Source organism: Procambarus clarkii, chromosome 62 (assembly GCF_040958095.1).
Source record: "Procambarus clarkii isolate CNS0578487 chromosome 62, FALCON_Pclarkii_2.0, whole genome shotgun sequence".
NCBI lineage: Eukaryota > Metazoa > Arthropoda > Malacostraca > Decapoda > Cambaridae > Procambarus > Procambarus clarkii.
The window spans coordinates 1,271,411-1,295,781 of NC_091211.1; the positions used below are offsets into that span (position 1 = coordinate 1,271,411).

General features: G+C 44.4%; 2 long non-coding RNA genes across 3 annotated transcripts in view; both read left to right on the top strand.

Moving 5' to 3' along the window:
• The window catches only part of LOC138354252 (uncharacterized), a 78,764-nt gene that overhangs the window by 48,739 nt on the left and 5,654 nt on the right, over positions 1 to 24,371 (top strand). The window lies entirely within an intron of this gene.
• Positions 18,231 to 24,371, top strand: part of LOC138354199 (uncharacterized) — a 7,512-nt gene continuing 1,371 nt past the window's right edge. Inside the window, exons 1-4 of one of the 2 annotated variants that reach the window (XR_011223456.1) lie at positions 18,231 to 18,300; positions 19,284 to 19,361; positions 22,047 to 22,153; positions 23,980 to 24,139. This is a non-coding gene — a long non-coding RNA (uncharacterized lncRNA). Of the gene's footprint in view, positions 18,301 to 18,521; positions 18,541 to 19,283; positions 19,362 to 22,046; positions 22,154 to 23,979; positions 24,140 to 24,371 lie in introns of those variants that run through there. The other variant, XR_011223457.1, reaches the window with a different exon arrangement.

Genomic DNA, 24,371 nt, shown 5'->3' on the forward strand with positions numbered 1-24,371 from the left:
CGCTTTCTTCCTCAGCTCCTACTTCTGGCTCTGTTGCTCCTTCCCCTCCTGTTTCAGTGATTACGCCCCCTGTTCCTGCTATGGAGGTTTCTTTGGCCCCTGCTTCCCTTTCGGTTGCTGCTCTTGCTGGGGTGCACTCCCCTCTTTCTACTCCCCCTCTTCCTGCTGCTGTCCTTGACTGCTCCTCTCCGTTGTCTCCTCCTCTTCCTCCTCCTCCTTCTCCTCTTCCTCCTCCTCCTCCTCCTCATCCGGACCCCGCCCGCCCTCCTCTGATCTGTTCTCCCGTTTCCTTCCCTCCGTCTTTGCTCAGTTAACCCATGCCCCCTAACCCTGACTTTGCTGACCCTGATCCCGACCCTGATATTCTTTAACGTGCTCTGTTGCTCTTTCGCCTTTGTTTCTTCCTTGTTCTCTGTTTTTGTCCTTTCTCTTCTCGTCGTTGTCCATTCTTCAATGGAACGTTCGAGGTTATTACGCCAATTTCCTCGAACTCCAACTTCTGTTTTTCGCGGTTTTCGCCCCTTTGTGTCTGTCTCCAGGAGCCAATGCTTGGTGCTCGTCCTGGTCGTTTTCGTGGCTATTCCTTTCTCTCTCCCCCCCCCCCAGCCATTGCTGGGGCTTCTAATTCTTCTGCTCTCTTGATTCGTGCTGATGTTCCCTTTGTTCCTTTGCTTTTTCCTTCGTCTCTCCATTGTTCTGCTGCTCGTATCTTTGTGGGGAAATGGTACACAGTTTGTTCCATTTATCTCCCCCCGAGTGTCCCGCTCTCTCTTCCTGATTTGAAACACCTCCTAGACTCCTTGCCGGAGCCTGTGCTCCTGCTGGGTGACTTCAATTGTCGTCATTCTCTTTGGGGTGACGTTCTGACGAATACCCGGGGTCGCCTCCTTGAGCCGTTTCTCCTCTCTTCTTCCCTGTCTCTTCTGAATTCTGGTGAGCCCACTCATTTGGACTCTCGGACTCGCACCCTTTCTTGTCTTGATCTTTCTCTCTGCTCTTCTTCTCTTTACTTAGATTTCACGTGGGAGGTTCTTGATGACCTCCATGGAAGTGATCATTTCCCCATCCTTGTTTCCTTTTTCTCTTTTCGCCCTTCCCTCTCTTTCCCTAGGTGGCAGTTTGCTAAGGCAGACTGGACCCTATTTACCCTCAGTGCTGCTCTCTCTGACCTCTCCCTTCTGCCTCTCTCTTGCGCTCTCCTCCTTTTTCATGACACTGTCTTCAACGCTGCCCTCCGCTCTATTCCTCGCTCTTCCTCTCGGGGTCCACGGAAGTGCGTTCCCTGGTGGAATGCGGACTGTGCTCGGGCTGTCCGCTGTAAGCGTGCAGCCTGGAAGAGGCACCGCCGTAGGCAGACGACCGATTCTTTTCTTTTCTTTCGGAAAGCAAGTGCGGTGGCCTGTAGGGCCATCCGTACGGCTAAACGTGAATGTTGGGCATCTTATGTCTCAACAATTACGTCCGAAACCCCTCTGGCCCAGATCTGGAAGCGTATCCGCAAGATAGCGGGTAAGTTTGTTCCCGATGTTTCACCGGTCCTTCACCTCCATGATACTCTTGTGGCGGACCCGTTGCAGGTCGCTTCCGAACTGGGTTCCCACTTTTCTTCTGTTAGCTCTGGTCTTCATCTTCCCCAATCTTTCCTTCTTCGTAAACCTGTCCTTGAGTCTCGTCCTTTAGATTTCTGCACTCATCTTCAGCTTCCCTATAATGATCCCTTCTCTCTCTCTGAACTTCGTTCTGCCCTGGCCCTCTGCGGTTCTACGGCGGCGGGCTCCGATGGTATTCATTATGAGATGCTTCGCCATCTCCCTCCGAGCACGTCTCAGTATTTACTGAGTCTGTATAATCGGATCTGGGAGTCGTCATCAGTCCTTGAGGGCTGGCTCGATGCCGTTGTCCTCCCTGTTCGCAAACCGGGGTCTCTGGGTACTTCCCCTAAGGACTTTCGCCCTATTGCTCTCACAAGTTGTGTCTGCAAACTCTTTGAACGTATGGTTAACGTTCGTCTGATGTGGTTCCTGGAACACCATCACCTCCTCTCCCCTTCTCAATTTGGTTTCCGCAAGTGCCGCAGCACGACAGATGTCCTGGTGAACTTGGAGGTCTATATTCGTACTGCTTTTGCTGCGAGGACCTCCGTTGTTGCCGTCCTTTTTGACCTGGAAAAGGCTTACGACACCACTTGGCGTTATCATATCCTATCTCAACTTCATTCTTTTGGCCTTCGTGGTCATCTCCCTCTCTTTCTCCGCAGCTTCCTCTCTCGTCGTTCCTTTCGGGTGCGCCTTGGTACCGCTCTCTCTCCCTCTTTTCAGCAATACGAAGGTGTGCCCCAGGGTAGTGTTCTGAGCACTACTCTTTTTCTGGTTGCCCTCAATGGTCTTCTTTCCTCTCTTCCTTCTGGTGTCTTCTCCGCTCTCTATGCCGATGATCTTACCCTTTGTTGTCAGGGTGATGATTCGCCTCTCCTTCAACGCCGGCTTCAACTTGCAATTGATGCCGTGTCGTCTTGGGCCACAGATCATGGCTTCAAGTTCTCTACTTCTAAGACTTGTGCCATGACTTTTACACAGAAACGGGTTGTTCTTCGTCCCTCTTTGTCACTTTATGGTCATCCCCTTGAATACAAAGATTCCGCGAAGCTTTTGGGGTTATTCCTTGACACTCGTTTGTCTTGGTCTCCCCATATCTCTTACCTCCGTGTTGAGTGCTCTAAGGCCCTTACCCTCCTTCGGGTCTTGTCCCATACTTCTTGGGGGGCAGATAGGCGCACTCTCCTTGCTTTACATTCCTCTCTCGTCCTGTCTAAGCTCGATTATGGTTGCCCTGCTTACTCGTCTGCTTCTCCTTCTACTCTTCGCCGTCTTGATGCTTTGCACCATACTGGGTTGCGCCTCAGTTCTGGTGCCTTTCGTTCGACTCCCATCCTTAGCTTGTATGTTGACACTGGCTTCCTGTCTCTCCAGGACCGCCGTGATCGCTACTGTCTTCGCTATCTTGCGCGGTCCTTGCAACATCCTTCCTCTCGCCTCTGTCGTGCTTTAACTTTTACCCCTCCTGCGGTTCCTGTTCCTCTTCACCACCTCCCTCTTTCTGTCCGGTTATCTCGCCTGCAGGATTCTCTTTCCGTTCGTATTTCTGATGTTTCTCCTCGTGTTGTTCCTTCTTTGCCCCCGTGGAGGATTGGAGGATCCCTCTTCCGCGGTTTTGTACATCCTTGACCCGTATCACTAAAGCTTTTACCCCTCCTACGGTTCTAAAACGCCTTTTCCTCCTGCACTTTTCTTCTCACTCCCGCTCCGTTTCTGTCTTCACCGATGGGTCTAAGTCAGCGGACAGTGTTGGCTACTCTGTTGTTTTTCCTGATCGCACTTATATGTGTCGCTTGCCTCCGGAGACTAGCATCTTTACAGCGGAACTTTATGCTATTCTCTATGCTCTTCGTCTTCTGCTTTCTCGTTGTCAGTCTTCCTTTGTAGTTGTTGTTGACTCTCGTAGTGCCCTCATGGCTCTCGGGTCCTTTAATCCGGTTCATCCAGTAGTTGTCGAGATCCAGCATTGGCTGTTTCTCGTTCACAGTAAATTTAAGTCGGTTGAGTTTTGTTGGGTTCCCAGCCATATTGGTGTGTCTTTAAATGAACGTGCGGATGCTGCCGCCAAGGAAGCTGTCCGCTCTTGTCCCATCTCTCGTAAAGGCATTCCGTATTCCGACTTTTACCCAGTTATCCATTCCTCAGTCCTTACCCGTTGGCAGGCTTCTTGGTTGTCTGTTACTGGTAACAAGCTACGTACTCTTAAATGTTGTGTTTCCTCGTGGCAGTCCTCCTTCCACTGTAACCGGCGGTGGGAAACAGCTCTGGCGAGGTTGCGTATTGGCCATACTCGCTTAACCCATGGTCACTTGATGGAGTGCCGCCCTGCTCCTTATTGTCCTAGTTGCATTGTCCCTCTTACGGTCGTGCATGTCCTTCTTGAATGTCCTGACTTCCAGGACGAGCGTGTGTCTTGCTTTCCGACCGCCCCTCGCGGTTACCTGTCCCTCGATAGAATTCTTGGTGACTCGGATACTTTTGATATCGTTCGCCTTATGCGTTTTTGTTCTTGTATTGGCATCCTTGGTGATTTTTAGTGCCCTCTGATTATTTTGCGTATTTGATGGTGCTACATAGCCTTTCCGGTTTGGTGCCTTCTTTTGATAATTACTTACTTACTTTTACCCCTCCTGCAGTTCCTGTTCCTCTTCACCACCTTCCTCTTTCTGACCGTTTGACTCGCTAACAAGATTCTCTTTCGGTTCATATTACCAATGTTTCTCCTCGTATTGTTCCATCCCTGCCCCCGTGGAGGGTCCTCCTTCCCAAATTTTGTACTTCTCTGACCCACATTACTAAAGCTTTTACCCCTCCTACGGTTCTGAAACGCCTCTTCCTTGAGCACTTTTCTTCTCGCTTCCACTCCGTTCCCATCTTCACCGATGGGTCAAAGTCTGCTGACGGTGTGGGCTGTTGTTTTTCCTGACCACACTTATATGTGTTACCTTCCTCCGAAGGCTAGCATCTTCACAGCAGAACTTTATGCTATTCTCTATGCTCTTCGACTCCTGCTTTCCTGGTGTCAATCCTCCTTTGTGGTGGTAGTTGACTCTCATAGTGCCCTCATGTCTTTAGGGTCCTTTAATCCGGTCCACCCGGTGGTCATCAAGATTCAACATTGGCTGCTTTTTATCTCCAGTAAATTTAAGTTGGTTGAGTTTTGCTGGGTTCCCAGCCATGTTAGTGTCTCTTTAAATGAGTGTGTGGATGCTGCCGCTCAGGAAGCTATCCACACTTGTCCCATCTCCCGTAAAGGTATTCCCTATTCTGAGTTTTACCCAGTTATTCATGCCTCCATCCTTGCCCGCTGGCAGAGTTGTTGGTCTTCTGTTATTGATAACAAACTGCGTACTCTTAAGAGTCGTGTGTCCCAGTAGCCTTCTTCCTACCCCCGTAACCTGAGGTGGGAAACGGCTCTGGCTAGGTTATGTATTGGCCATACCTGTTTAACTCACAGTCACTTAATGGAGCGCCGCCCTGCTCCTTATTGTCCAAATTGCATTGTCCCTCTTACGGTCGTGCATATCCTTGTTGAATGTCCTGACTTCCAGGGCGAGCGTGTGTCTTGTTTTCCGACCGTCCCCAATGTCACTTGTCCCTCGATAGAATTCTTGGCGACTCGGATACTTTTGATTTCGTTCACCTTATGCGTTTCTGTTCTCGTATTGGCATCCTTGGTAATATTTAGTGCCCCTCTGATTATCCCACACATTTGATGGTGCTACATAGCCTTCCCGGTTTGGTGCCTTCTATTGATAATTACTTACTCCCAAAGCGATACGAAAAGGCTCGAAAGCATACAGAATGAAACCATGACAATCATTCTTGGAGTTCCAAGAACTGCCAAATCATCTAATCTACGAGAGGATTTATCCCTCCCCGATATCAACAAAGTTTTCGGTTGGGCAGCAGAAAATAACATGATGTTTAACAGCGATAAATTTCAGGTACGGCAAAAATGAAGACCTGAAACAAATACAGGGTACAAAACACAGTCGAATCTGCCCATAATAGGTAAACAGCATGTCAAGGATTTGAGAATAATGATACCCGACGATCTAACGTTTGGGGAGCATAACCAAACAAATATTGTGTCAGCCAGAAAAATGATAGGATGGATTACGAGAACTTTCAAATCCAGGGATCCCATCACAATGGTTGTACTCTTCAAATCACTTGTGTTGTCTCGTCTTGATTACTGCTCAGTACTCACTTCCCCCTTCAGAGCCCCTCCGTGGTGCCTCCTTGCAGTGGTGAGGGGCTCACGTACACCTCCCTGGGACCAGTGTGGGTTGCCTGTGCCCCCCTCCTGCCCCCTCTTTGGGTGGTATACGTGCTGAAGGGCACCATGTAGGGGCCTTGTGAGCCATCGGACCGCCCGCTGGAGGGTCGCCTGTGAGAGGCCGCCCTGGGTGGATGGTTGGGTGTCCAGGCTGGGGTGATAGGGGGACTGGGGTCTTAGCACCAGTGTGGGAGAATGAACGAAGTAGTAGGACTCCCCTGTTGAAAAGGGGGAGCACCGCTGGGGATGACACACCCTTCCTGCACTGGCCCGTGCTCGGCCTCCCTGGCTGCCCTGGTAGGTGGTATTCCTTGGTTCCAGGTCCCATCTCTTTTGTTTGGTTTGCTGTATGGATAACGACTTGCCTTCTATTACCCAGGCTCATGGGGTGGGCGACCAGGCCCCTGAGTCGGACCGTCCTGGAAGACCGGGATCTGTAGCCTCCGCTACAGGACCCGGTTTAGGCCCAGACCGGACTCTTCCTCCCTGCTCCCCTCCCTCCTCTGTGGTTGGGTCTAGCCCCAAGCCTACTGTGGTGACTGTCTCGTCCCCTTGCATGGCTCCATCCCTTCTTGTGACTACTGCACCTTTCAACCAGTCTCTCTCTAAGGGTTCTCATCGCCGTCCCCGTCATGGCCGCTCTCGTATGCTCCCTTCCCATCCTACTTCGTTCCATGCTTTGTTTGGTCCTGATACGTGGAATAAATACTTTGACCTCTTACCTTTGGATTCAACTCCTCCTGATGATTTTTCCCTTCATAGGCATCTTGTCGATTCCGTGGATGCCTCTGTCACCTTCAACCCCACTCGTCTTGGTACCCGTGTCGTTGCTGCTCCTTCTCAGGATGCGGCCACCTGCTTGGCCGCCTTATCCTGCCTTGGCGAGACCCCTGTTTGGGTCTCGAAGAACGCCCGATTGAATGCCAGTGTTGGCATTGTTCTCCTCCCGCACCATGTTGCGACCGGTGTTAGGGATCTCAAGGACTCGAGGATATCAAGCATATCCTCGAGGCCCAGGGTCATTCTGTACTCCAGGTGGATACATTTACTCGTCCCCCTCGTGGTCATCGCCGTCTGCCCCTTAGGGTTGTGAAGGTTACCTTTGATGGTAGGTCCCTTCCGCCCTCTGTCATTCTTGCTGGTGTCAGATGCTCCGTTCAGGAATATATTCCCTCTCCAAGGCTCTGCGGTAAGTGCTGGAGGTTTGGGCATGGTACCCTCAAATGCTCTAGTCCTGTCTCTCTCTCTCTGTCCCCTGTGTGGAAGCGAGGGTCACTCTAAGTTGGAGTGCACTTCTTCCCAGGCCCGCTGCCTCAATTGCGGTGAGGCCCACCCTACTTTCTCCCGTGCGTGTATTCGTTACAAACTTGAGGCGGCTGTCCTCAGCTTGAAACACCGAGACCGTTTGTCTTTTCCTGAGGCTCGGCGCCAAGTTCATCGTCTCCCCTCTTTCGCTGGTGTCTCCTATGCTCGCGTGGTGCGCTCTTCCTCTCCTCGTCCTTCCCACCTTTCTCAGTTTCACAACCGTTTCCGAGCCTTAGACCCGGACATGCCCACCACCGCCTCCCTTGTTTCCCTCCGTTCTGTTCCAAAAGGTCCCCCTCCTGGTTCTCTGTCTAGGGCTCCCCTTCTTTCTACCCAGTCTGTCACGTCTCCTGTGTCTTCTTTTTCCTCTCCCTCTAGTCCTCCTTCCTGTCGTTCCCCTCCGTCTCTTGGCTCTCCACGCCGCCTGACTGTGCGGGCCGACGTCCATCGCTCTCCTGATGGTTGTGTTGTTCGCTCTCGCTCTTCTTCTCCTATCGAGACGCTGCAGTCTGTTGCCCAGTACATTGCTGCTGGGACGCCTGTATCTTTGAGTCAGAAGCGGAAACCTGGCTCCTCTCCTTCCTCCTTCCCTATCGGTAAGAAGGCTTCGCTTTCTTCTTCACCCCCTATCTCTGATTCTATCGTTCCTTCCCCTCCCACTTCGGTGGTGGAGCCCCCTGTTCCTACAGTGGGGGTTTCTTTGGCCCTCAGTTCCGTCTCGGTTCCTGCCTTTGCTGAGGTGCGCTCCCCTCTTTCTGCCCCTCGTCCTCCCCTTCCTCCTCCTCTAGACCCTGCTCGTCCACCTCTGGTCTGTCCTCCCGCTTCTTTCCTTCCTTCTTTACTCAGTTTACCCTTGCCCCCTAACCCTGACTTCGCTGACCCTGCTCCTGACTCTGCGCTTTTTTAGGGTGTTGTGTTCCTTCCTCACCTTTGTTTCTTCTTCGCTCTCTGTTACTCTCCTCTCTCTCTTTGCTGATGTCTTTTCTTCAATGGAACATCCGTGGATTTTACGCCAATTTCCTTGACCTCCAACTTCTCATTTCACAGTTTTCGCCCCTTTGTGTTTGTCTCGAGGAGCCGATGCTTGGTGCTCGTCCTGGTCGCTTCCGTGGCTAATCTTCCCCCCCCCCCCCAGCAACAGCTGGAGTCCATAATTCTTCTGCTCTCTTGATTCGTTCAGATGTTCCCTTTGTCACCTTACTTTTTTCCTCGCCTCTCCACTGTTCTGCCACCCGTGACTTTGTGCGTAGGTGGTACACGGTTTGTTCCATTTATCTCCCCTCCACTGTCCCACTTTCTCTTCCCGATCTTAAACACCTCCTAGACTCCTTGCCGGAGCCTGTGCTCCTGCTGGGTGATTTCAATTGTCGTTATGCCCTTTGGGATGATGTGCTGACGAACACCCGGGGTCGCCTCCTTGAACCTTTCATCCTTTCTTCTTCCCTGTCCCTTCTTAATTCTGGTGAGCCCACTCATTTGGACTCTCGGACTCGCTCCTTTTCTTGTCTCGATCTTTCTCTGTGCTCGTCATCCCTTTCCTTAGATTTCGGGTGGCGGGTCCTTGATGACCTCCATGGCAGTGACCATTTTCCTATCCTTGTTTCTTTTTTCTCTTTTCGCCCTCCTCTCTCCTTCCCTAGGTGGCGGTTTGCCGAGGCTGACTGGCGCCTCTTTACTCTCCGTGCTACTATTTCCGACCTCTCCGATCTGCCTCTCCCTCGCGCCCTCCTTCTTTTTCATGACACTGTCTTTGACGCTGCCCTCCACTCTATTCATCGCTCTTCCTCTCGAGGAATGCGGAAGTGTGTTCCCTGGTGGAATATGGACTGTGCTCGGGCTGTTCGCTGTAAGCGTGCAGCCTGGAAGAGACATCGCTGCCGGCAGACGGTTGAGTCTTTTCTTTTGTTTCGGAAGGCGAGTGCAGTAGCCCGTAGGACCATCCGTGCAGCTAAACGTGCTTGCTGGGCGTCTTATGTCTCCACAGTTACGTCCGAAACTCCTCTCCCACTGGTCTGGAAGTGTATCTGCAAGATTGCAGGTAAGTTTGTTCCTGATGTCTCACCGGTCCTTCGCCTCCATGGTGCTCTTGTGGCGGACCCGTTGCAGGTTGCGACGGAACTGGGTTCCCATTTCTCCTCTGTTAGTTCTGGTTCTCATCTCCCCCAATCCTTCCTTCCTTCGTAAGCCTCTTCTTGAATCTCATCCTTTAAATTTCTGTACTTATCTTCACCTTCCCTATAATGATCCCTTCTCTCTCTCTGAACTTCAGTCTGCCCTAGCCCTTTGCGGTTCTACGGCAGCGGGCTCCAATGGCGTTCATTATGAAATGCTTCGCCATCTCCCTCCGTGCACGTCTCAGTATTTACTGAGTCTGTACAATCGGGTCTGGGAGTCGTCGTCGGTCCCTGAAGACTGGCTCGATGCTGTTGTCCTCCCTGTTCGGAAACCAGGGTCTCTCGGGTCATCCCCCAAGGACTTCCGCCCTATTGCCCTCACGAGTTGTGTCTGCAAGCTCTTTGAACGTATGGTTAACGTTCGTTTGATGTGGTTCTTAGAACACTATAACCACCTCTCTCCTTCTCAATTTGGTTTTTGCAAGTGCCGCAGCACAACGGATGTCCTGGTGAACTTGGAGGTCTATATTCGTACTGCTTTTGCTGCGAAGACCTCCGTTGTTGCCGTCCTTTTTGACCTGGAAAAGGCTTACGACGCTACCTGGCGGTATCATATTCTGTCTCAACTTCATTCTTTTGGCCTTCGTGGGAACCTCCCTTTCTTCCTCCAGAGCTCCCTCTCTCGTCGTTCCTTTCGTGTGCGGCTTGGTACTGCTCTCTCTGCCCCATTTCGGCAGTATGAGGGTGTACCCCAGGGTAGTGTTCTGAGCACTACTCGTTTTCTAGTTGCCCTCAACGGTCTTCTTCTGCCATCTTCTCTGCTCTCTATGTTGATGATCTTACCCTTTGCTGTTGGGGTGATGATTCACCTCTCCTTCAATGGCGGTTTCAACTTGCGATTGATGCCGTGTCGTCTTGGGCCACCGATCATAGCTTCAAGTTCTCTGCGTCTAAGACTTGTGCTATGACTTTTACTCGGAAGCATGTCGTTCTTCGTCCCTCTTTGTCTCTTTATGGTCATCCCATTGTGTACAGGGATTCTGCAAAGCTCTTGGGGTTAGTCTTTGACACTCGTTTGTCTTGGTCAGCCCATATCTCTTACCTCCGAGTTGAGTGCTCTAAGGCCCTTAATCTACTTAAGGTTTTGTCCCATACTTCTTGGGGAGCAGATAGACGCACGCTCCTATCTTTGCACTCCTCTCTCGTCCTGTCTAAACTCGATTATGGTTGTCCTGCTTACTCTTCTGCTTCTCCTTCTACTCTTCGCCGTCTTGATGCTTTGCACCATACTGGGTTGCGTCTCAGCTCTGTTGCCTTTCGTTCGACTCCTGCCCTCAGTTTGTATGTTGACACTGGCTTTCTCTCTCTTCAGGATCGCCGTGATCACTACTGTCTTCGCTATCTTGCGTGGTCCTTACAGCATCCTTCCTCTCACCTTTGTCGTGCTTTGACTTTTCCTCCTCCTGTAGCTCATGTTCCTCTTCATTGTCTCCCACTTTCTGTCCGGTTATCTCGCTTGCAGGATTCTCTTTCTGTTCATATTTCTAATGTTTCTCCTCATATTGTTCCTTCCTTGCCTCCGTGGAGAGTCCCCCTTCCCAAGTTTTGTACGTCCTTGACTTGTATTACTAAAGCTTTTACCCCTCCTACAATTCTGAAAAGCCTCTTCCTTGAGCACTTTTCTTCGCACTCCCACTCTATTTCCATCTTTACTGATGGGTCTAAGTCTGCGGACGGTGTGGGCTACTCTGTTGTTTTTCCTGACCGTACTTATATGTGTCGCCTCCCTTCAGAGGCTAGCGTCTTTACGGCGGAACTTTATGCTATACTCTATGCTCTCCGTCTCTTGCTTTCTCATTCTCATTCCTCCTTTGTGGTTGTAGTTGACTCTCGTAGTGCCCTCATGGCTCTTGGGTCCTTTAATCCTGTCCACCCAGTGGTCATCGAGATTCAGCAATGGCTGTTTCTTATTTCTAGTACATTTAAATCTGTAGAGTTTTTCTGGGTTCCCAGCCATATTGGTGTTTCTTTCAATGAGCGTGCGGATGCTGCCACTAAGGACGCTATCCGTTCTTGTCCCATCTCCCATAAAGGTCTTCCTTATTCCGACTTTTATCCTGTTATTCATTCCTCCATCCTTGCCCGTTGGCAGGGTTGTTGGTCCTCTGTGGTTAGTAACAAGCTGCATACTCTCAAACGTAGTGTGTCCCCGTGGCCTTCCTCCTACCACCGTAACCGGCGGTGGGAGACTGCTTTGGTGCGGCTGCAAGTTGGCCATACTCGCTTAACCCACAGTCACTTATGGAGCACCACCCTGCTCCTTATTGTCCGAACTGCGTTGTCCCTCTTACAGTTGTGCATATCCTTGTTGAATGTCCTGACTTCCAGGACGAGCGTGTGTCTTGCTTTCCGACCGTCCCTCGCGGTCACTTGTCCCTCGATAGAATTCTAGGTGAATCGGATACTTTTGATATAGTTCGCCTTATGCGTTTTTGTTCTCGTATTGGCTTTCTTGGTGATATTTAGCGCCCTCTGATTATTTCGCACTTTGATGGTGGTACATAGCCTTCCCGGTTTGGTGCCTTCTTTTGATAATTACCTTACCTTACCCCCTTCAGAGCAGGAGAGATTGCTGAAATAGAGGGAATACAGAGAACATATACGGCATGCATAGATGCAATAAAGCACCTAAATTATTGGGATCGTCTCAAAGTTCTCCAAATGTACTCACTAGAAAGGAGACGAGAGAGATACCAAATAATATACACATGGAAAATACTGGAAGGCCATGTCCCTAATCTACACAGTAAAATAACAACGTACTGGAATGAACGATATGGAAGAAAATGCAGAATCGATCGAGTGAAGAGCAGAGGTGCCATAGGCACAATCAGAGAACATTATATAAACATCAGAGGTCCGCAGCTGTTCACCGTCCTCCTAGCGAGCATAAGAAATATTGCCGGAACAACCGTGGACATCTTCAAGAGAAAACTAGACTGTTTTCTAAAAAGGAGTTCTGGAACAACCGGACTGTGGTGGGTATGTAGACCTGCTAGCCGCTCCAAGCAACAGCCTGGTGGACCAAACTCACAAGTCAATCCTGGCCTCGGGCTGGGCTTGGGGAGTAGAAGAACTCCCAGAATCCCATCAAGCAGGTACAACGTGGTTGCAGCTGGCAATCCCAGTCATTATGGATGAAGAGGTGGTGGCTGCGGGAGAGAATCAGTATTATCGAGAATCTATCTTGGATACAAATATCCATGGAGATTCAGAATGGAAACAACAGCTGAGCAGCGGTGTTGCAGAATCTGTGATGAAAGTGATGGACACTGCCTTGACCACTTGACTGAGAGAATGTGAACACTTGAGAGTCATTAGAAATATGTGTAGAATAATAAACCTCATATTGAGTTAGGAAAAGACTATTTGTCAAATATTGATACTGCTCTTAAAAGATTCCCCCAGTTTGCACCCACAAGATAACGTAAGATTTTAAGGGGCGACAGATGTTAATCTTCTTGTTTGAAGAGCTGTTCTCTGCAGTGAACAGTTAAGCAAGTGTTTAACTGTCTCAAGTTACAGTACAAGTGACAGGATGAATAACCCACTGGCTTTTTTTCCTATTGGGGAATGTTGTACATGCTGATATGGCTGTATATCCAATCACAGGATGAGTGGGGCTGCCCAATAAACTCATCCCTCGGGGCAAAATTTAAAAAATCAAGTGACAATATATTAAACAATGTCATTGAAAATCTGGTTGTAAAATATGCCATAGATGCTGTAAATAGTGCAGCGAAAATAAATTCGTGGCAACTCTGGCTGCTTGAACGCCACGCACAACGCTTCTGGGATGCACCATGCTTGAGCGACCAAGATTTGTGACGCCATTGCCCAATTTCTCAGCTCATTCAAGTCATTGGTAAGTACTGTGCAGTTAATTTTTTTCCAGTGCTCAGGGAACACAAATGAACACTTTAATAAGACAAAAACAAAATTGAAATTTATTTTTGATTGTGCCTGGTGTTGAAAGCCATTAAGCCCATAGCAGCTTAAGGGTTAACCCAAACCTATCTAAAAAACCTTTATGATTTAAGTAACACTAATTTTACACATAATCAAACACATTCAATACCTATCACTAAAGTACCTATGAGAGTAAGAAGGGTCCCTATTATATATGTAACAAATGAAATACAATTCTAGGTCCCTTTGCCACAGTTCAATCTTGGATCCAGGGTCGTAACAGCGTCGCCTGAGCGTTCTTGGTCTTTGGATTGGGTGCTCTCGTTCCTCTTCTGGGTTTGTAATAGCCCTCTTTGGTCCGAGATTGTTTTTTGATGGCTTTGTTCTTGTTGGATTTTGCCTCTGGGGGTTGGGTTGGGGGGAGCTTCATGCTCATCTCCGGCACAGGGTGTTTCTGTTCGTTTGGTCCTGGGGATCATTTTGTTTGTTTACAGCCCTCTTCTTTTTTGGCGAAGAATGGGACGGCTGGGTTCCAGAGGGGTCCGTGGGTTGTTGGTTCAGTTGGGGTTGAATCATGTTTCGTGTCCGGTTGAGACTTTACGTTGCTACCTGCTCACCATTCGTACAGCGACAGGGAACGTGCTCTGGGTTGATCCGGTTACCCTGGTTCCCTGTTCCAGGGCTCATGTCTCTTAGGTTGTCTGCAGGGTTATCAAGTCTAGCCAGCCTGCTAGACTTGACTCTATCCTACCCTTGTGTCCATGATGTGAGGAAATATGCTGCTGTCTTTGGTAATATGTCTTGGATTGACATTAGGGAACAGGGGTTTTGGAAATCAAACAGGGTCCTGGCCATCAGATATCTTGTCAGTGTTCTTGGCTCTTTGAGGCCTTGTGTTGCTTTGGGAAGTCTGTTGCAGCTGGTTGTCTCATCTTCGTCTTGAGACCTGCAGTGCTGCTGCCTCTCGGGTAAGTCTTATCTGTGGGTAGCTAACTTCAGGGAGCCGATGGGGCTCCCCATAGAAAACCAGTGTTACATGTAATGAAACGCTATTTTCTGGGCGAGCTCTGGAGGCTTCCTGACACCCTCCCTCCCCTCGGCAGTTTTTTCATCATTCTTTGAACCGAAATGGTGGGCTGCCGGCTTGCCTCCCAGCAAACACAAATCATCTACACAACGTTCGCCTATCTCTTGCCATAGGTGTGGGAATGATTTGCATTGAGAATGGTGCAGGAGAGCCTTTGAGAAACTTTTACTCAAAAAATCCAAACACAAAGGTTTAATTATAAATTGTTTTTCTACAATTATTTTCTTCCAAATGTAAAACAAATAGTTTTTACATGTTTAAATATAAAATTTATGGTGTTTTTTTGTAAAATTCATTAATAAATTGTGAATTATATATATTGGCTGAGTGAAACCTTTATAATCCATTTAGTTATAATTTGAACAGAAAAAAGTATTTTTCCAAATTTTCTAAAAATTGCTCTTTTTAACACAATTTGACTCCTTATACATTCCACTAAACACTATATCATGTTTAAATATATAATTTATGTATTATTCTCTAAAATAATTTATATAAATTATATAAGTTGCTGGAAAGGGGGGTTTAAGGATTTTGAAAACATTTTGTTGTGTTAATATGTTCTTATTAACTATGTCTCAAGTTCACAGTTTATCAAACAAGAATATTAACATTCGTCAACTCTTAAAATCTTATATGTTATCTTGCTGGTGCAAAAAAGGGTGAATCTTTAGGAACAGCTATAGTATCTATATATCACAAATGGTGTTTTCCCTAACTCAAACAATGTAGGGTTTATTATTCTACACATATTTCTAATGACTCTTAGATGTTTACATTCTCTGAAGTATAATTGTGAAGGCTGTGTCCATCACTCTCAACACAGATTCTTAAACTCGTCTCTGCAGGTTCAACTATATAATTAGTTTCCATTTTGAATTTCCATGGACATTTGTATCCAAAATGAAACCAATGTGGTTTCCTTCAGCGCCTTCAGCCAGCACATTTGCTCATTCATTTCCACAGATTCCAACAAGGTAGGGGATTTACAGAAATTTGTATATTCATATTGTTATATATTAAAAATATGAATGCAGTTCAATATGATAAGACAAATACATTAGTTTATGATAAATTCGTTTTCTGTGATATACCATTGATATGCTCTTTTTTTCTTTAAACGGCAGACTAAACTAAAGTGCTCACATCAACAGATTTGATGTATAAATGGTCAACGCTCAACAGAGTTAGTATAAATGTATTAGTATAAATCTTACTTGTCTCATTGTTAATTCACATTCAATGTCAACTTGTGGTTTTGATGTGGCACGTTTGGCCAAGACACCCCACCCCATTATGCACCCCATACCCATCTTGTGGGCGGTTGTGGAAAGGGTTACAGAGGCACATAATGGGCTCAGGGACTGAACCCCACAATTCATTTAGCTAAGCAAGTTACAATCTTGATGAGCTAGTTACAAAATTCAATATAAGTCATCACATCAACAATGGGTTCGAGATCGACCTCAAGTACAGGTTCTAAATTAAGCAACTGACATATGTGGAGAGCTAGTATCAAAATTTATATGTTTGTCCTGCACACCGTCCCCCATCCAGTGGGCAGCGGTGGATAGGTTACAATCACTTAGTTGTTATCTACAGTTAGCAAACTGGGGATATTTGGCTAAAATTTCTGGTAGCAGATCATTTTGAATGAAATATTGACACATCCCTGGAACATTGGTTATAGAATTGTCTCTAAATTCATGTATCTTTTCGCACTCCATCACATAGTGACGGAGGGTGTGCGAATAATTTTGTTGACACAGTTTACATTTGGTCAGGTCTACATCAGCAGATAATGAGAATTCCCAGAGATACTTGTAACCGAGTCTAAGCCGAGCAGTAGTAACATCTAGAAGTCTGCTGATTTTATTGGATGATCCATAGATGTGTGGCTCCTCTTGTATGATAGATGGAATTACTAGTTCCAGTTTCTAGGCAGGCGATGAGTACTCACAATAACCTTAATTAAGCGTCAAAACAAAAATGTGTATACTCTTTTTACTCTCCTGACCTTAGTTCTCGAGCTATGTATTTCATTTTGGTACCAACGTGTTCGCAATAACATTCTCTAGAAGAAAATCAGCAAAAACGGTCACCAAAAGTTATATGAATACCAGCACCCAATAAATACCTACGTAGATGACTCGCCGTGAGTGCCCAAGAGCAACAAAATGTTTTTACTCTTGGGATTGTTATCACTTCCACACTTGTCCTACAGCGTTAATTTTGGTATCAATGTACTCGCAATGAAATTCCCAACACGGTGATATGAATATAAACGTAGAATAATGGTCGCTGCCCACCCGCAAGAGTGTGGGAAGTGGCGGAACTGTTACCCAGTATTGGTGACAAGACGACACATGGGCGATACAGTGCTTTGAAAGTTTATAATTATATCACTGTCCTGACATTATTATTGTATGTACGTCATTCATTTTTGTGCCAATGTTTTCGCAATAGAATGTTCTATGAGCCCGTAGGTAAAAAAGAGCAACAAAGCGTAAGATAGAATAGCACCATATATAAAACAACGCTGGTACATATCAGTGAGCGTCAAACACACACGAAATGTGTGTGTTTGATGGTGGTCAAACGATGTTTGATGTGTTTGATCAGGTGATGTCCTGATCCGCATAATTAAAGTATGAATTATGTTGAGAAAAAATAAGAAAAAAGGGAAAAAACAGGGGTGGGAGAAACATGACAGAAAAAGAGTAAAAATACAATTTGGTCAACAAAACAGCATTGTTTAAAATAAAAGATATGGATTGACATTTTGGGGGTTAGGTTGGTAGGTTACATTGAGTTAATTAGGTAGTACTTAGTGTTTATCTGTTATAGATAGGAGCTGCCTGGTATGGGCCAATAGGCCTTCTGCAGTTACCTTTGTTTTTATGTTTTTGCCCTGTAACCTAAATGGTTAGAGAGGCACATATATGGGCTTAGGGACTGAACCCCACACTACATTTAGCTAAGCTGGTTACAATCTTGATGATATAGTTACAAAATTCTGTATAAGTCGTCACATTATCAATGGGTTCGAGATCAACCACAATTTCCTGAATAGATATAACAAAGGGGATATTAATAGGGTATTAAAATTGTCAACACAAGATAGAACACGAAACAATGGGTATAAATTGGATAAGTTTAGATTTAGGAAAGACTTGGGTAAATACAGGGTCAGTAACAGGGTTGTTGATTTGTGGAATTTTTCTTAACTTATAAATTTATCTTTATTTATCTTAAACTGGTTGGGAGAGGTACAGTTTTTAACATAACTGGGAAGGTCATTCCACATTCGAGGTCTCTTGATTTGTAATAAGCATTTCTAGTTTGACTAAGTCGTACTCTTGGAATATCAAATAGGTATTTGTTTCTGGTGTGGTGCTCATGGGATCTGTTACAACCTTCTAGGAAGCTTTTAAGGTCAGGATTGACATTACAGTGCAGCGTTTTATATATATAAAATACACATGAGAGTATGTGCAGGGACTTAATATCTAACATATTCAGAGATTTGAGTAAGGGGTCCATATATACTGCCCGGTTGCCTGAAATGCTATATAGGCCTACTATAGTGGCTTCAGGTATTGTATGCACTAGCTCTATCTATAAATCCAACATTATGTTTGTAAATCAACTATGTATGTATGAAAAAAAATGACTAATACGTTCGGCGAATGACTTTGACTTCAACTTCACTTTGACTTCGTTCATGTCATCGTATTTTCCGTAATATATAAAGGTTATGACAATGCAATTATATTATTGTGTGCAAATAAGTTTGAAATTTCATGTACCCTAAAAATATTAAAATAAAGAATAAGAATAATTAAATAATTGTTGTAGTAAATTGTCACACGTTCATCATACGCAAACGAACACACAGTTTGGAGCGTCAGTACAAGACCGCCGCCATTTTAAAACACGGCTTCGAATGTAAGTAATGTTTTTCTCGTACTAACACTGTGTTATACAATAGATTTGGTCTTGAATTCACAAATTTAGTTGTTACATCTGACAGAGTATGTTAGACGGTGTAATGCTGGTCCATGTTAACGTATTTGTGGGCTTGGTTGGTTTAAATGTGGAGGCGAGGCCTGGCAGTGCTGGTGTATGTGGAGGCGAGGCGAGGCCTGGCAGTGCTGGTGTATGTGGAGGCGAGGCCTGGCTGTGCTGGTGAGTATGTGGAGGCGAGGCCTGGCAGTGCTGGTGTATGTGGAGGCGAGGCCTGGCTGTGCTAGTGTGTATGTGGAGGCGAGGCCTGGCTGTGCTAGTGTGTATGTGGAGGCGAGGCCTGGCAGTGCTGGTGTATGTGGAGGCGAGGCCTGGCTGTGCTAGTGTGTATGTGGAGGCGAGGCCTGGCAGTGCTGGTGTATGTGGAGGCGAGGCCTGGCTGTGCTAGTGTGTATGTGGAGGCGAGGCCTGGCTGTGCTAGTGTGTATGTGGAGGCGAGGCATGTACAACACTCCCCAATAGGAAGAAAACCCACTGGGTTCTAGGCTAGGTTAGGCTTATCTGTAATAATTGAATTAAGCCTAGCAAAGCCTAGAACCTAGTTCAGTAATTTAAAAAATGTTGTAACTTGAAAAATGCCATTCAATACATTACACAATTTAAATATTTTCAGGCAATCAACACAACCCTCATGTTGGCTAACCCTCTCTCATGTTGGTCAATAATTTAATTATTTTTTTATGGAGTAATCTTTGCTGTTGAAATGTAGTCTTTTTGAGACTACATTTCAAATGTAGTGTGTGTGGAGGCGTGTATGTTAGGTATTACCTAATATACACGGTGTAATATATCTATCTGTGTGAAATAGATTAAATCCATTTATTTGATATTCAGCTAATAGTTCTGTATTTTCTACATTCATCCATGTTTTGGTAAGTGCAATAATATGTATTGTTTCATTGCAGATTAGAGATTCAAGATAGTTCTAGATTTCCGAAGTACTGAAACGCGCGCCATACAGGCTTGGTGGATCTAGGTGCAAGGTAAAATTATTTACATTTACTTTTGTATTTATGTTTTGTATTTATATGCATATATGCATTTATATGCATTATTCTATAGAATAATAGATCTCGTAATAATTTTGCAAAAATAGTGGCATTTACTATTTTTAAAAGATTATTAAAAAATTTACTGATATGGTGCATTCGGAAGGGCGAAGAGGGAGAACGGCCTGTTGACATAGCTCGGGTGCAGGGGGGGGGGGGTTGTGTAAAAGCCTGGTTTGTGCCTCGGAGAGGCTATGGGATCCAGTAAGTTCAGTAGAACTTCGGTTTCAACCCTTTTACCCTGTTGTAGCTCAGTCGATTAAGGCAGTGTCTGGGATGCTCCCGGACGCAGGTTCGAATCCTCGTCACGGCCCTTGTGGATTTGTTCATTTGATGCATCACGTTATTGTGATCTGTGTGTGTAATTCTTCACTTGCTACAGCAACAGGAATGTGTGTGTATGTATTTGTGTTGTTGAATATGACCGAAAGTGTAAGATTAATGATTCTAACACAAATCGTCTGAATATTTGTTTTTCTTCACTGTCGAGAGTAGTTAAAAAAATTTACTCGTGTTTATTTTCACACTTTATTTATGGTCCTTAAGTCCCTCTCCTTAATGCTGCTGCTGTTTCTCGCATCTTTGCATCGCTTGTATGTTTGGGGGTTTGGCCTCTTGCTATATATTGATTCCATTTGTGTGTGTTTGGGTCTCAGGCCCTCTCGCAATTTCTGTTGAACAAACCCCTTTTCCTAGTTCTGCATCTCTCCTTTGGTACAAATTTTGTTGTGCTTTTATCATATATTTCACAAAACTTGACATACATTTCATTTACTTCATGTCCTATCAGCAAGTGTTTGTCAAATTCTTTAAGGAAAGTTTATCATCCTGATTGCAGATTTCTAGCGATATTATGTCAACTTCTTGTGGATTCGCAATCATTATTTAATTTACCTTTAGGTGTTCTTTCACCAGCACAGCAACACTGTACCTCTCCCAACCAGTTTAAGATAAAAACTAAGTACTAACTAATTAACTCAATGTAACCTACCTTACCCCCAAAATGACAACCCATGTCTTCTATTTTAAACAATGCTGTTTTGTTGACCAAATTGTATTTTTGTTTTTTTCTGCAATGTTTCCCCCCCCCCCACCACTCTACCACCACATTGAGTTTAGTAGCTCTGTGCACGTCAGGTGCTGTTTAATATACAGACCTACTCCTCCATTTGACCTAGTTTCTCTATCACATCTATATCACTTTGTGCTTTAGCCCTGGTGGAGCTTGGTCCACCAGGCTGTTGTTTGGAGTGGCCCGCAGATCCACATACAGTCTGCATATGATATACAGTCTGTTGATCAATTAAACTACAGTAGTTAGTTTTTATCATCCGAATGCACCAATATGTGTTCATTCTTCCCAGATGAAGGAACTAGGTAATATTCATCATCTGAATGCACCATCTGATGCTTTAACACACTCATGATACACGAGAGGTTTAAAAAACTTTTAAAACTTTTAAAACTTTTTGACCTATGTATTTAAAAGCAATTCTAAAGTTTAGAATTTTTTAGAATTTTAGAATTTTTTTAAAGTTTTAAAAGCAATTCTAAAGCAGTTGGCCCCTACGGGCCAACTGCTTTGTTCTTACCTAGCATTTTGCTTTGTTTGGGTATGAATGTTTGTGTGCCGTATATTTTGCAAAATTTGCCATATATCTCATTATTTACTCCTCTGCCTAGCAACAAGTCTGTCTAATTATACTCATTAACTGTTTTTCAAAGTTCCCCATAGTGTCCTTTATTGAAATCGAGTTCATGAACCGTTTCAATGTTCTTATTTTCTTCTAGATTATATCTTAAAGTATATTTAAATGTTATTGTTATTATTGTTATTAAATGTTATTGTGACATTGCATTGCAATTGAGCTATGTTGTTTACCATACCGTTCATTTCGTGAGTATAAGTATAGATGCCACACTTGTGACAGGTAAAACCATGCCTTTTTTGAAAAACAGCACCGTCTGTTGCACGTAAGAGCAACCCACACTATATTATGTTGCGATATTATTTCAATATTTCCGATTGTATTGATAATTTGAATTTTCATAGATTTCAATTTATTTTCATTTCGATTTAATAATTTTGTGTGACATTGCATTGAAATTGAGCTGTGTTGTTTACCATACTGTTCATTTCATGAGTATAGTTTATTTTTTTATTTTTTTCATTTCATTTTTTTAGCTGTTCTTATTTTTCAGTGATGGGAATATCAGATCATTTGATGTTCCCAATTTTCTGATGGAAGCATCAGACCATTATAGAATGCATCGGATGAGGTAGTTTGGAATGGTGGGGAGGACGAGAGGGGGGTATGGTGGGGAAGACGAGGGGACAGAGGAGAGGGTAATGGTGGGGAGGACGAGGGGACTGGGGAGTTGGGGATGGTGGGGACAGGGGAATGCTGGGGAGGACAAAGGGACAGGTGAATGGGAGATGGTGGGGGAGGAAGAAGGACAGGGGAGGGGAAAATGGTAAGGAGGACGATGGGACAGGGAAGTGGGAATAGTGGGGATGATGTGGGGACAGGGAAGTGGGAAGGACGAGAGGACTGTGGAATGGGGAATAGCAAAGTGAATTATAATTATATATATTAATTAATTCTTATAAATTTCCAGAAGCCTGTATCAACACCCACACTAATGCAACTGAAAGAGATGTTGAGACAAGTATTGCTGATATGTTGAAGAACGCCCCAAACAAACTCGGTGGAAACAGATACAAGGTAAAGTTTGCCAATTTGCTGTAGTCTAATTCAATTTCTTTTTAGTAATCTTCGAGAACATTTATGCTATGAATAAGATAAAATAATGTAACTGATTTTGATTTATTTACTATTTATTATTTATTTACCGTTATTAGTATAATAGATCTCGTAATAATTTTGCAAAAATAATGGCATTTACTATTTTAAAAAGCTCGGGTGCAGGGGGGGGGGGTTATGTAAAAGCCTGGTTTGTGCCTCGGAGAGGCTATGGGATCCAGTAAGATCGTCCTTCCTTTCCTCCCTAGAATCTGGATGTAGCAGGTGCTCAATTGTCAAAAGTGAAAAATTGGTTTTGTCTTCCGAATGCACCATTTCTGTAAATTTGCTAATAATCTTTTAAAAATAGTAAATGCCATTATTTTTGCAAAATTATTACGAGATCTATTATACTAATAACGGTTTGATAAAATACAGTAGACTGCCTACTGGATAATAGTTCCAGTCCACCTGTAGACAGGGATCTCACATCAGCTTGTATATTATACAAGGATAAGATTTGATTTACTTTTGTATTTATATGCATATATGCATTTATATGCATTATTCTCTAGAATAATAGATCTCGTAATAATTTTGCAAAAATAGTGGCATTTACTATTTTAAAAAGCTCGGGTGCAGGGGGGGGGGGGTTTGTGTAAAAGCCTGGTTTGTGCCTCGGAGAGGCTATGGGATCCAGTAAGATCGTCCTTCCTTTCCTCCCTAGAATCTGGATGTAGCAGGTGCTCAATTGTCAAAAGTGAAAAATTGGTTTTGTCTTCCGAATGCACCATTTCTGTAAATTTGCTAATAATCTTTTAAAAATAGTAAATGCCATTATTTTTGCAAAATTATTACGAGATCTATTATACTAATAACGGTTTGATAAAATACAGTAGACTGCCTACTGGATAATAGTTCCAGTCCACCTGTAGACAGGGATCTCACATCAGCTTGTATATTATACAAGGATAAGATTTGATTTACTTTTGTATTTATATGCATATATGCATTTATATGCATATATGCATTTATATGCATTATTCTCTAGAATAATAGATCTCGTAATAATTTTGCAAAAATAGTGGCATTTACTATTTTAAAAAGCTCGGGTGCAGGGGGGGGGGGGGTTTGTGTAAAAGCCTGGTTTGTGCCTCGGAGAGGCTATGGGATCCAGTAAGATCGTCCTTCCTTTCCTCCCTAGAATCTGGATGTAGCAGGTGCTCAATTGTCAAAAGTGAAAAATTGGTTTTGTCTTCCGAATGCACCATTTCTGTAAATTTGCTAATAATCTTTTAAAAATAGTAAATGCCATTATTTTTGCAAAATTCCTGAATATTGTCAAAATGACGGAAACCCATATGTCAAAAACACATGGAGATATACCAATCCTGGAAGACATTCTTCCATCCCCACTTGAAACTGTTGAGCAGGTGGAAAGTCTGTCACATGAGCTAAAAGTTAACAGTGAATATAAAAAGAGTATGGTAAGTGTTGCTTAATTCTTTTAGCCTGAGTATGGTAAGTGTTGCTGAATTTTTTTAGCTTTGTACATATGTCTTTTGATTAGTTTTTTTGCAGATGAAGGAAGGTGGGGTGGCACATAATTGATTGTTCAGTGTTATGTTTAAGGTACAAATAAAACAAAAGCAAAAGTTACTCAAATTCGTTGATTTTTGTAATAGTTAAGAAGGAAAATATTTTAATGCTATTTATTTAATACAGTTGGAAATTAGAAAATCTAATGTTGAGATTGAAAGATATATATTATTCTCTATTACCTTACAGCTTATGCATTATTTTAACAGGTCCAGACGCTGTCTTAAATGGGCGGTGCAAGCTGTGGAGACACAGTGAGACGAATGATGAGGAGGATAGGGACCTATGGGGTCTGGTCTCAGTATTCACTCGTTGGGCGCAAGAGGAAACGTGTCTTCAAAACCTTGGATATTTGTAATGTAATAATAAGTACGTAAATTTGACATTTTTTTGGATTATATATATGTCTGCATGTATTATGTATTATACTTGCATGCTTGTTAATGACTTGTATTCTAGTCTTGTGGGTATCTCCTTTCTCCTACGGGCCAAATGCTTTGTTCTTACCTAGCATTTTGCTTTGTTTGGGTATGAATGTTTGTGTACCTTCATTGTATATTTTGCAAAATTTGCCATATATCTCATTACTCCTCTGCCTAGC